This window comes from Phyllostomus discolor, chromosome 8 (genome assembly GCF_004126475.2).
Source record: "Phyllostomus discolor isolate MPI-MPIP mPhyDis1 chromosome 8, mPhyDis1.pri.v3, whole genome shotgun sequence".
Taxonomy (NCBI): Eukaryota; Metazoa; Chordata; class Mammalia; order Chiroptera; family Phyllostomidae; genus Phyllostomus; species Phyllostomus discolor.
In genome coordinates this window covers 70,564,137-70,574,885 of record NC_040910.2, presented here as the reverse complement: position 1 = coordinate 70,574,885, position 10,749 = coordinate 70,564,137, and the positions used below count along the sequence as shown (strand labels likewise).

Genomic DNA, 10,749 nt, shown 5'->3' with positions numbered 1-10,749 from the left:
CAGTTGACAGCGTTTATCTGAAATCTCCTTCAGAAAGCCAAGCTGTGGAGAAGGTGGAACCACTGTAGTTTATACAGTTTCTTGAATTTTAAGTGGTTATTAAAATTATAGTTATAAGGACTGTGGAATTATATTCTGTTATGATAATAATTAAAATACTGGAATACAAGATTATGGACACTACTGGGAGTTAAATTGCCAAAATTTAAACTGGTTTAGGACATGAGTACAAATTACTATTACTGGACTTTAAAATTATTCATTATTGCTCTATTCCTTCCCATGGAACATTTATTGCTCCAAATACATTTTGTGAACAGAATTGGGGACCGTTCATGAACAATTTTTGTGTTAGAATATCTAAAATATCTATGAGATTAAAGATATTATTATTGTAATTGGTTGATTTGACGGAAACAGTTAAGATGAAAATAAAAGTTCCAAAGTTTGTACTTTAGCAGAAAATTCAGGCATTTTAGGAAAGAAAATTACAAAAACAATGAGGTTTATATAGTTCTTACCTAATAAAACCAGTTTTGTATTTGTCCCCCTTTCCGGAAAACAGTTATTGCAAACTTACTAGATACTGAACACATTTAGCTTTTGTGATTTCGTGATTTGAACATCAGCCCTCTTACCTGGGCTCAGGCACATTGCCATCGCACCAGAAGAGCTTTCAATTCGCGCGGCTTGACAGGTCGGGTGGACAGACACGCGGCAAGCCCCTCCCCTAAGATTTTGTCAGCTTGGTTCTCCGAGTTAAACGCCCTCACTAAGGAGTTAAACCTCCTACTCCGGACAAAGTGTTCTTAAGCAACACGTGGGCTAAAGCCCAATTTTTTGACCTTGGGACATATTGATCTCATTCAATATAGAAGCGATTTTGTGTCTCGGGATTTATTTCTGAGGATCATAAAGCCATTACGGTGTCGCCGTAGTTTTGGCACCTTAGACTAATTTTCGATTTAATCCCAACTCTGCCAGAGACTCAGAAACCCCCTTTACCTAGGTTTCTCATCTGTAGACTGGGTATAACCACATAGTCTCTCATGGTGTAATTGGAGCGCACTAGCGGTGATGGAGTCCAGCCTCTCATTCGTGCGTGTTTCGAAAATAACAGGCGTCTTTCTTCTGTCTTGGCGTTGTTCGTACCCACACTTGACTACACCCGAATTCGACTCCAGAATCATTTCACAGGCCGCAACCACAACAATCTATATAAGCCTTAAGTAAGTTAGAGAAACTCAATATTTCGTTGGCGTTGGTGGTATAGTGGTGAGCATAGCTGCCTTCCAAGCAGTTGACCCGGGTTCGATTCCCGGCCAACGCAAACTTTGCGTTTTAAAAAACAAAAAAAAATTTTCTCCTCCTACGTTTCATGGCCCCAGTGCCAAGTGTGAGAGAGTTGCTTAAGGTATGCAGCTCTCCGAGACCCCGGTGCGATGGCCCATTCACTGCTTCACACTTAAACGAGTGAGCTGTAATCTCCGCCCGGGATTTCTGGCTCTGTGTTGATTGATAGCTGTAGCCACAGATACAAAAGAGTGGAGGCGAAAGCAATAGAAAAACCTGGTCTCAACTCCCTGGCTGGTGCCGAGCGCGGGCGCGGGACCGCGCGTGGCTGTGGGCAAAAAGCTGATTGCTCAATTTCAAGCTGAGACTGGAAACGCGTATTTATGCCAGGGAGGAAGCACCACGCAGGAGGCCAAGGCTGGCAGCTGGATTACACGAGCTGTACAGTTTTGTGCTGTTGCCCATCTGTGTTTTTAAATTTATCGTCCACGAACACACCTAATAAGCCTACGGAACGGTGAGAATAATGACTAATGAACATATTGAATGGAAAATATAATGGCCAATTTAGCCACAATGCAAGTTACTCGAAGTAAGACATAAACTTGAAATTTAGAATGTGAGCTCAAGGGTCAGGACAAACTATCGATACTCGTCTCTTCTCTTTTCTTTTTTCTTTACTTAAATAGGAAATTATATATAGTATTTTAATTTAACACGTGCACCACTAGATTTTCTTTATATATCAAGTCAAACCTGTTATCCAATTTCCTTTAGTTGGATGAAATTTCATAACACTAGATTATTTTTCAGTATTTAGAAGTACACTCTCTGTATCATTTGGCCATAAAATTCCTCCTCCTTAAAATTATGTTCATTTTATTTTCCTGATTCTTCTCTTAATGTGGTCAATTTTTTTTGTCTTCTTCAGTGACTGAGTTTTCCTCCAATAGTCAATAGGAATATCTTAAATGTAGGTGCTTCTCAAAGTTGAAAGCACAAAACTCATCCTTTCTCTATTCTTTCATCCCTCCTGTGACAATTTTCTCCATTCCCATCATAGGAGCAAGAAACTAAGTGACAAGAAAGTCTAGTCTCTTTAGAGTTAAATTCTATCTCTAACAAATTTTCATCTTTTTCCTAAAACTTGCTTCTTTTTTTGATACTTCTCCCAGTTGATGATATCAATGTACTTTCAATAAAGCAGAAATAAAATTGAATATAACAGTATTCAATTTTCCCATATCTTCAAACCTCATAGTACATCTTTAACCAAATCCCATAAATACTACCTCTGAAAGGCCCTTTTATTTTACTTCCCTTTTCATTGCTACAGATACTCATGTCTACTCATTTAGATTATTAAAAATGTTATCCTCTGCCCCAATTTGTCTCAAAATCTTCTTCATGTGGGCACTGATAACTTGCTGAAGCACAGATATGACAATGTTATCTGGGTAAAAAAAATGGTTTGATTACCTGTTGTAAAACCTCTCAGCATAATATTCTGTGCCCTCCGTATTTCAATATCAGTTTACAACCTGAGTCTTGATTTTCAAAAGGTTCCCACCCTATCAAGCTTGCTCCCATGACATTAGTGACATGGACCCTTGATTCTACACAACTTTCACTCAAGCTTGCCTTTCCTGATAATGACCCCATTCCTGAAATGGCATAACTGTCTCACCACTGAAACTATATACGGTTTAAAAAAATTTAATTAAACTTACTTTTTAAAGAGAGAGATAGAGAGAAAAACATCAATTTGTTGTTCCACTCATTTGTGCAACCTTAGCGTATTGCCACAATGCTCTAACCAACTGAACTACCTGGCCAGGGCTGTATGCATTCTTAAAGTTACAGGACAAATGCCTGCTCCCCTGTGAAGCATTCTTTTACTCTAGTTTGACTTACTTTTCTCCTTATCCAAAAACTAGTGTTTGTACCCTAAATCGAACTACTATTTATACTAAATTATAAGAAATTATCAATATATTTATCTTAGTTTTACTCTGAGTATAAATGACATAAACACAATAGTTTTCCCTATAAATCAATAAAAAAGACTTTTTAAAAAACATAATGGATACTATTTTGTGGGTTTTTTTGAAATTCAAATTCACCTTATAACAACAGTTACAGATTAAACTTTTAATTACATCTTTCTTTTTTCCTCTTTAAAGATTTTATTTATTTATTTCTAGGGAGAAGGGAAGGGAGAGAGAAAGAGAGGGAGAGAAACATCAATGTGTGGTTGGCTTCTACACACCCCCTACTGGGGACCTGGCCTGCGACCTAGGCATATGCCCTGACTGGGAATCAAACCAGTGACCCTTTGGTTCGCAGGCCCAAACTCAATCCGCTGAGCTACACGAGCCAGGACATAATTACATCTTTCTTAAAAAGCTGTCAAATTTTCATTCTTTGGGAGATGTTTTCATCAGTTCTCCCAGGTTCAATTCCACAGGTTAAACTTTCTTCATTATTATTAATAACTTCATACATATAAGTGAGATTGCCGTTCATTGCTTTTTCAACTTTTTGAAAAGACACAGGAAGGACGACTTGCAGACTAAAAGCTGAGGTGTTTAAGGACATACCACATGAATATTTCCACAATGATTGTACAAAAGCCAAAGTACCAATGACATCATCAACAGGCATACCCTGTCACCCCTTGAAAAGAAAAGCTGAACAAGTTAAAGCTGATGTAAAGAAGACCTAGTAGACTGGAGTCACGATGGAAGTGTTGAGTATGTCCAGCGCCCTGTTCAGGTAGTTGATCTGCGTGCCCGCCCACACCGTGAGGCTCAGCAGCAGAGCCCAGGCGATGGGGGTGTCCAGCAGAGGCTCCCAGCAAACAGTTCTTTGATACCAATGCCCAGGCCCTTAATACAGGAGCCAGAAAACGCTCCAATCAGAAAACAGATTATGTACAGAGAATGTTTGTCTGTCCATCACGAAAATTAATATCAAAGACACAATGACCATAAGTGTCGCAAATACCACAAAACCTGGATTCCGGAGCATGTGAGACATTTCATTTAAAGTCTCCATCTCCTCTTCTTTTGGAGCATGAATGACCATAACTGTAGATCCTGGAATACTTAGCAAACACCCAATTTTCCCATGAAGATTAAGCCTTTCGTTTAGAAAGTATGAAGAAAGAATGGCACTTACTAGGACGGCGAGAACTCCTAACAGTTACTAGGGTGCCTGGTGCAAAGGCATGCGCAGCAAAGTTGACCACCTTACCCCCTCCTAACAGATCACAGGATAGAGAAATGTTGCTGGTGCTGGAGGGCAAGATGATTCACTCCTCAAATCCCAGCTAGCAGGCCCACTGCACTGATTCCTCTTTGCTATCACTCTAGGTTCACCTCCGCTCACACCCTCACGCAGGTCTTCTACGCCGTCCAGTGAAAGGTGTGAGCAACCGGGAGTTGCAGCCATGCGCGCTGTCTCTTCTATGGATTAGCACCCAGCGCAACTTGCTCCTGCCACCCTCCAATTCCTGTGGCCACTGGTACCAAGGACCGCCCCGAGTCCCTTTATTTTCTTTCTCGCCTTCTTTTTACTTCCATCTGAGGGCTCAGGATGAAGAGTACTTTCTAAATAAGTAGGATTAGAAGAAATGAAAAAAAGTAATTAGACATCTCCCCGTCGGGGAATCGAACCCCGGTCTCCCGCGTGACAGGCGGGGATACTCACCACTATACTAACGAGGAAGACTGTAGAAGAGTGGGTTTCCACATCCTTGATATGATTTTTCCACTGAGCTCAGTGTGCTAAAGCGAGGTTCCCGAGGATTCTGTCCTGCTAACCGCTGAGAAATACAGACCAGAAACCTAGCCACGCTCTAAACCGGGGGTCCCTAACCGCCCCCCCACACCCCCGACCACGAACTGATACCGTTCCGTAGCCTGTTAGGAACAGAGCCGTGAAAGAACCTCGCTTGAACTCCGCCCCTGACCCACACCCGCTTGAGCTCTGCCTACCGTTCCCCGCCGCCCCCCACCTCTCCCTCTCCCCCGCTAGTCCTTGGAAAAACCGGTCCCTGCTACCTAAAAGTTTGGGGACCGCTGTTCTAAACCACAACTGAGGGCGAATCCCCAGAAGGACGGAAACGAGCAGGAGCGACCGAGACAGAAGCCTCCAAGGCTGCAGAGACCTGAGTTCCGAGTCCCTGGGTTCTCTCCAAAACACCCCTGAATAAGCCCCAGCCCTTTCTACTGTTATCCACAGTTACAGGTTGACTAGCATCAATCGAGCCGGAAGCAGGCCCTCGCGGACTTGAAAGCGCACCAAACAGAAAAGAGGGGAGCAGAGATCCTGTGTTGTCCAGTCTACTCCGGATGTGTCTGCGGTGTTCTTGGCACGTCCTGGAGGACTCCGCACCGTTAGCTTCTTCCTGCATTGAGGATGTCCACTCAGAACAAAAGTGCTCTCTGCACTTCCATTCCAGAGGCGTAGAAGTACCAAGTACGTACAAGTATTGTAGCAAGTACCTAGGAGTACCATAGTCTCCGCAAAATTCAAAGTAGGGCTCGTCCGGGATTTGAACCCGGGACCTCTCGCACCCGAAGCGAGAATCATACCCCTAGACCAACGAGCCCGCGCGAGATGTTGACTGCGGACACCTTTAGAGGTCGCACTAGGCTTGCTTCGATCTTAGGGTCGCAAGTCTCTGTGGAACCGCCCCAAGCAGTGTGCTCAGTCACCCTCCGCCCCGCTGATGCAGGGGTCTGGGTATATCTCTCTGCTCGGGGTCCGCGAGCTCCGACTCTTCCCAGGAAATAACATCGAGGAAGTGGAAGAGAGTGATTTCGGTCTCACTCCCGGGCAGCCCTCCAGGGCTGCCTTGAACACCCGAGTTCCCGCTCCCACCAGTCACTATCTCGCTGCCATTCCATAACTTGGGGCCTTGACTCTTCCCGCCTCCGCCCGCCATCCTTGGACCCAGAGCCCGGGCGCGTAGCTTTGAAGACAGAGATGAGGTTGCCTGGTTGGGGACAGTTCATGAGCCCTGAAATCCCTAGGTGAACTCCAGCCCCTTTTTCTCTTCCTGCATCTGTCCATCCTCCTGGAGTAAAGGGCAGGATCATCTAGTAACCCAATTTTCCCAGACTGTATGGTAGTGGAATAATTCCTGGGGCCAAGAAGACCCACGGAAGAGGCTGGCGGGGTGGGGTAGGGGAATCAGCTTTCCAAATTGCCTGAGTGGGGCGGGGCACCAGGCCCTGCAACCAGGACGGTCCCTGACGCCTAACACTCCTACCGGTGTTGGTCCGAGCACTTCCCGCCTGTAAAATCAGATTACTCTTACTCTCCCGTCTAGCCTCCACTCTTCAGTTCTCTCCTAGGGTGACCGGAAAGGAGACCGCCTTACTTGCCACCTAAGACACCCAGAAGGTAAGTGCCTGCTTGGTATGGTTCAAAGCCAGTTAGAACCTGACTGCTTAATACATTTGCCATGGTCTCACTCGGGAACTGCCCGACTCCTGGCAGGACCTGGTGGTTCAGCTACAGGCCCTTCGGTCTGCCTTCCCTCAGCTCCTTGCCAGCTCCAGGGAGTCTTCCCAGCAGGATTCTGACACGTTCAATACTCGACAGCCTGGAAGCATATCTGGGCCGAACCATCTCGTTCCATCTCCCAGTGCTGTAATTTGTGGGGCCAGTCCCTTCCTACTTTACTGACCTACAAATACTTTGGTTGGGGGCTAACTTCAATGAAGGGTTCAGCTTTTTTGCTTTCTCTTTTCTCGGGGTTCCTGGCCATGTGGGGGGCGGGGAGAGCAGTAGAGAGCAGCTTGGCATTTCCAGTCAGTGTTCCAAGGCTTTCAGGTGGATGCAAAAAAGCACTCAGGGATCATCTTCTGGCATCACCTTCCTTCTACCCTTTTCCAATTCCTGTCTCCCACCTCTTCTGCCCCAGCTTTCCTCCAAGTTTCCCATCACCTCTCTCTTCCTTGGTCTCAGGCACTTAACCTTCACAAAGGTGGAGGCCTAAATCCCTTATAGATCATGAGGAAAGCTATGGACACTTTTCCTGGAAAAGTCCATGCAATATCAGGGAATTCACAGGTATCCTGAAACCCTCATCCATGGACCCCACTTTTGGAATCCAAGAACTAAGATGTAAAAAACTGATCATTGTTCAACATTTGTTGCATGTATTTTACATTTTGACAGGAGTCAAAAATTTGCACACAAAGATTGAGCTGTAAGGTATAGCTTTGAATAGTAACAATTGTTTGAAAGAGATTGAGTGGGAAAGAGTGAAACGATATTTTTGGTGAATTTGCAATGGCAGCAACCCTACACCTCCAGCACTTTTACTAAATTGGGACCCTGGTATCATCCTGATTTTTTTTCTCCTTCAGACTACACATTCTATCAGTTACTGATTCCTATTGCTTTTTAATAGTAAACATGTCTCAAATTCATCCTCTCCTCTCCATCTCTCCTACAACTCCACTGGTGCAAGCCTTTGACATCTCTGTAACCAATCCCGCGCCCCCCCGCCCCTGAGCCTCACTCCATACTCTGATTCCAGTGTTATTCTACTATGTAGCATTTATTGAGTATATTATATAATTTAAGTTTTAAAACATTTTTATTCTGTTTTTTGTTCCCTGCTGAATTCCCAGGGCCTAGAACAGTGGTTGTTACGTAGTACACTAGTTGTTTAATAGAACATATGGCACATTTCCACGTGGTCTCCTTAAGACTTTGCTTATCTCCTCCAGAAAGTCTCCCCTGACTAATCTCCACTCTCAGGCTCAGTAAGAGGCCACTTCTATTCTCTGTGTTCTCACAACACCTTTACTTTGTGATGTGACTGTGTCTTCCTCCCTATGAGCTCTCTGAGAAAGGGAGCTGTGCCTTCTTTACTTATTTACACACAGTGTGCAGCCCACTGATTGGCATAAATCTGGTCTCAGTGGTGCTGCAGCATTTAGTCTGTCACCTTCTCTGGTCTCAGTGGTGCTGCAGCATTTAGTCTGTCACCTTCGCATAGTGATTCCTTTAAGCCAACATTTTTGCTCAGACATGGTTCTCAGGCTAAGGAATGGAGTCTAGACCTTCTGCCTATCTTCCAAGGAGTGTTAGGTCCTGCCAACAGCCCAAGATTTTACTTCTTGTCTCCTTCTCCACAGCATTTACTTCTACCCTCACCAGCCTAGCTTTAATACTCCACAATTGGGCCCTGCCCTTCCAAAGAGTCTGGAGACTCCACCCAGAATGCTCACTCTTCTACTCCCACCCCATTCAAAAGGTCCCAGCCCTTCATCGCCTACTGCAAGAAACTAGATGTTGCCAGGCCAGTCATCCCTGCTAACTCCTAACCCTGACTACCATCATGTGGAGGCAAATGAAGATAACTGCACATAGAAGATTCACCCTCCATCCCGTTACATCCTGGGTTATGGCCTGGGAGGTGGAGCAGCTCCTCGCGCGGGGTTGGCAGTGGTCGCTCGGTCTGGCCCACCAGCACTAGGCGGGTGTGGCATCAACAGGGAAAAAGAAGGTGTTGGTCTCCTCGGGATTCCCAGCTTGGTCACAGATCAAAATTTTGGAGCCATCACTTCACGGGATTGGCAGCTCATCTCAGCAGGAAATCCGGATGCTCGAGTGCGAAACTGTGTAACCCTTGTGTCCTCTGGTATGAAAGAATTGATTAATGAATTAGTAGATATGGATTCAACGACAAAAGTAAAAGCGACATTAGAATTAGAACTAAAGGCACCGCTGGGATTCGAACCCAGGATCTCCTGTTTACTAGACAGGCGCTTTAACCAACTAAGCCACGGCGCCAACGCTGACAATACCCTCTCTCATCCCATACTACAGGAAAATAAGGCTGGAGCCTGGCTACATCAACTTTTCCGGAATTTTTCTAAAGTTAATTTTGACATACCAAATAGGTTTGGAGTCAAATATCCATCCATGGGACTTCCTCGTACCTCCAATGCCGAAAGGAGTAAACGGAAGAACTCAACCCTCGCCAAAGTGCGTGGTTGGGGAGCTACCCTGAATCAAAGATTCCTGAGACCTTAGGACTTCTTACGTACCAATTGGATCAGTCTTCTGACTTTGGGCAGGAGGGGAGGGATGTGCCAGGGAAGAGAAAAAAAGCGGAAAGTGTAGACGTAGTCGGCAGGATTCGAACCTGCGCGGGGAGACCCCAATGGATTTCTAGTCCATCGCCTTAACCACTCGGCCACGACTACTTGCACGTGGCAAGCTTGCTCGTCTGAAGGTTTTCTGAGTTCTTCTCCCAGGCAACAACAACCCCCTTTCACAAATACGTGGTTCCAGGGCTAGGAGGTCGGCGAGGGTGAACACCGGAGCAGGTTAAAATCAGAATCGACCCTACGCTCGCCGTCCTGCCTCACACCCCGACTTTCTGGGATCCTTGTCCCGGATCTTCCACTTTCTCCTACCGGCCTACAACAATGCGTTCCCAGGGAAGAGAAGACACGGAAGCCTCCAGGGAACGAACGCTCCCTGAGCCCCAGACCAGGGAGCACCCTTCCAAAGCTTGGAGTGACTAGCAATTCAGGTTTTGAAAAAGCAGTGGGTCTTGTGTCGTTTGCGATCAGAAAAACAACTGGCTCTGGGCGGAAAGTTCCTGGTAACAGTATACATAGCATGGAGGGGGGATTTAAAAAAAAAAAAAAAAAGGCTGTAAAATACACACGTCTGGCCCGTACGGGGATCGAACCCGCGACCTTGGCGTTATTAGCACCACGCTCTAACCAACTGAGCTAACCGGCCAGTGGTGCAAGTTAGCGTTCTCAAATGTCCCTATCTGCATCATTAAATTACATAGGCAAACATCGCATCCGCACATAAATCTGATGTTGAATTTGTTAGGCTCTAAAAGTCTTCCGAATACAAATTAGAAGTGATCTCCAAAAGGCCAGGAAAGAATGCCCTCTGAAAACCTGTAAGACGCTCTCTGCCTCTTCAATGAGCAAACAGCTCCCAGGAGAGAAATGGGAGAATACCAAACAAATGCATGAGCTCATTTAATTGATCCTGTAACCCCTACGGTTCTGACTTAGGAATTCCTACTTGTCTTACGGTGTGGATCAGGGATCTCTCTCTGGTCTGACCCATTGGAAACGCACAGCAATGGCCACTTTACTGGGGTTCCACGGTATAGGTTTCTCACATGACTCCTAATGCTTGGCACTCCCCCCAACTCCACCCCCTTATACCTATCTTGAACTTCCCAACAAATCCAGGCTTGCATACTGATTTCTTCCCCAGCCCAATCTTGCTGGGACCATAGTAGGGATGTTATTTACCCTGCCTCCAACTAGCGCCAATTTACTCCCTTTGGGACTGACTTTTGGTATCATTTCTTCTGGTGGACTAGAGGGTCTAAAACCAGTTTTGGCATTGGTGGAAAACAAGGGCAAAAATGATGGTAAACAATGGGCTGGC

The 10,749-nt window shown here is 45.4% G+C and overlaps 6 non-coding genes and 1 pseudogene across 6 annotated transcripts; 1 reads left to right on the top strand and 6 right to left on the bottom strand.

Moving 5' to 3' along the window:
• The first annotated feature begins 1,258 nt into the window (after positions 1-1,258).
• On the top strand, positions 1,259-1,330 carry TRNAG-UCC. Its single transcript has one exon. It is a non-coding gene; the product is annotated as a tRNA-Gly (tRNA).
• A 2,305-nt stretch (positions 1,331-3,635) lies between these two features.
• Positions 3,636-4,606, bottom strand: LOC114515326 (annotated as a pseudogene).
• Positions 4,607-4,949: 343 nt separating this feature from the next.
• On the bottom strand, positions 4,950-5,021 carry TRNAD-GUC. The gene has a single exon. It is a non-coding gene; the product is annotated as a tRNA-Asp (tRNA).
• Positions 5,022-5,836: 815 nt separating this feature from the next.
• On the bottom strand, positions 5,837-5,908 carry TRNAP-CGG. The gene has a single exon. It is a non-coding gene; the product is annotated as a tRNA-Pro (tRNA).
• A 3,129-nt stretch (positions 5,909-9,037) lies between these two features.
• On the bottom strand, positions 9,038-9,111 carry TRNAT-AGU. Its single transcript has one exon. It is a non-coding gene; the product is annotated as a tRNA-Thr (tRNA).
• A 334-nt stretch (positions 9,112-9,445) lies between these two features.
• On the bottom strand, positions 9,446-9,527 carry TRNAS-AGA. The gene has a single exon. It is a non-coding gene; the product is annotated as a tRNA-Ser (tRNA).
• Positions 9,528-10,000: 473 nt separating this feature from the next.
• Positions 10,001-10,074, bottom strand: TRNAI-AAU. The gene has a single exon. It is a non-coding gene; the product is annotated as a tRNA-Ile (tRNA).
• Between the last annotated feature and the right edge of the window lie 675 nt (positions 10,075-10,749).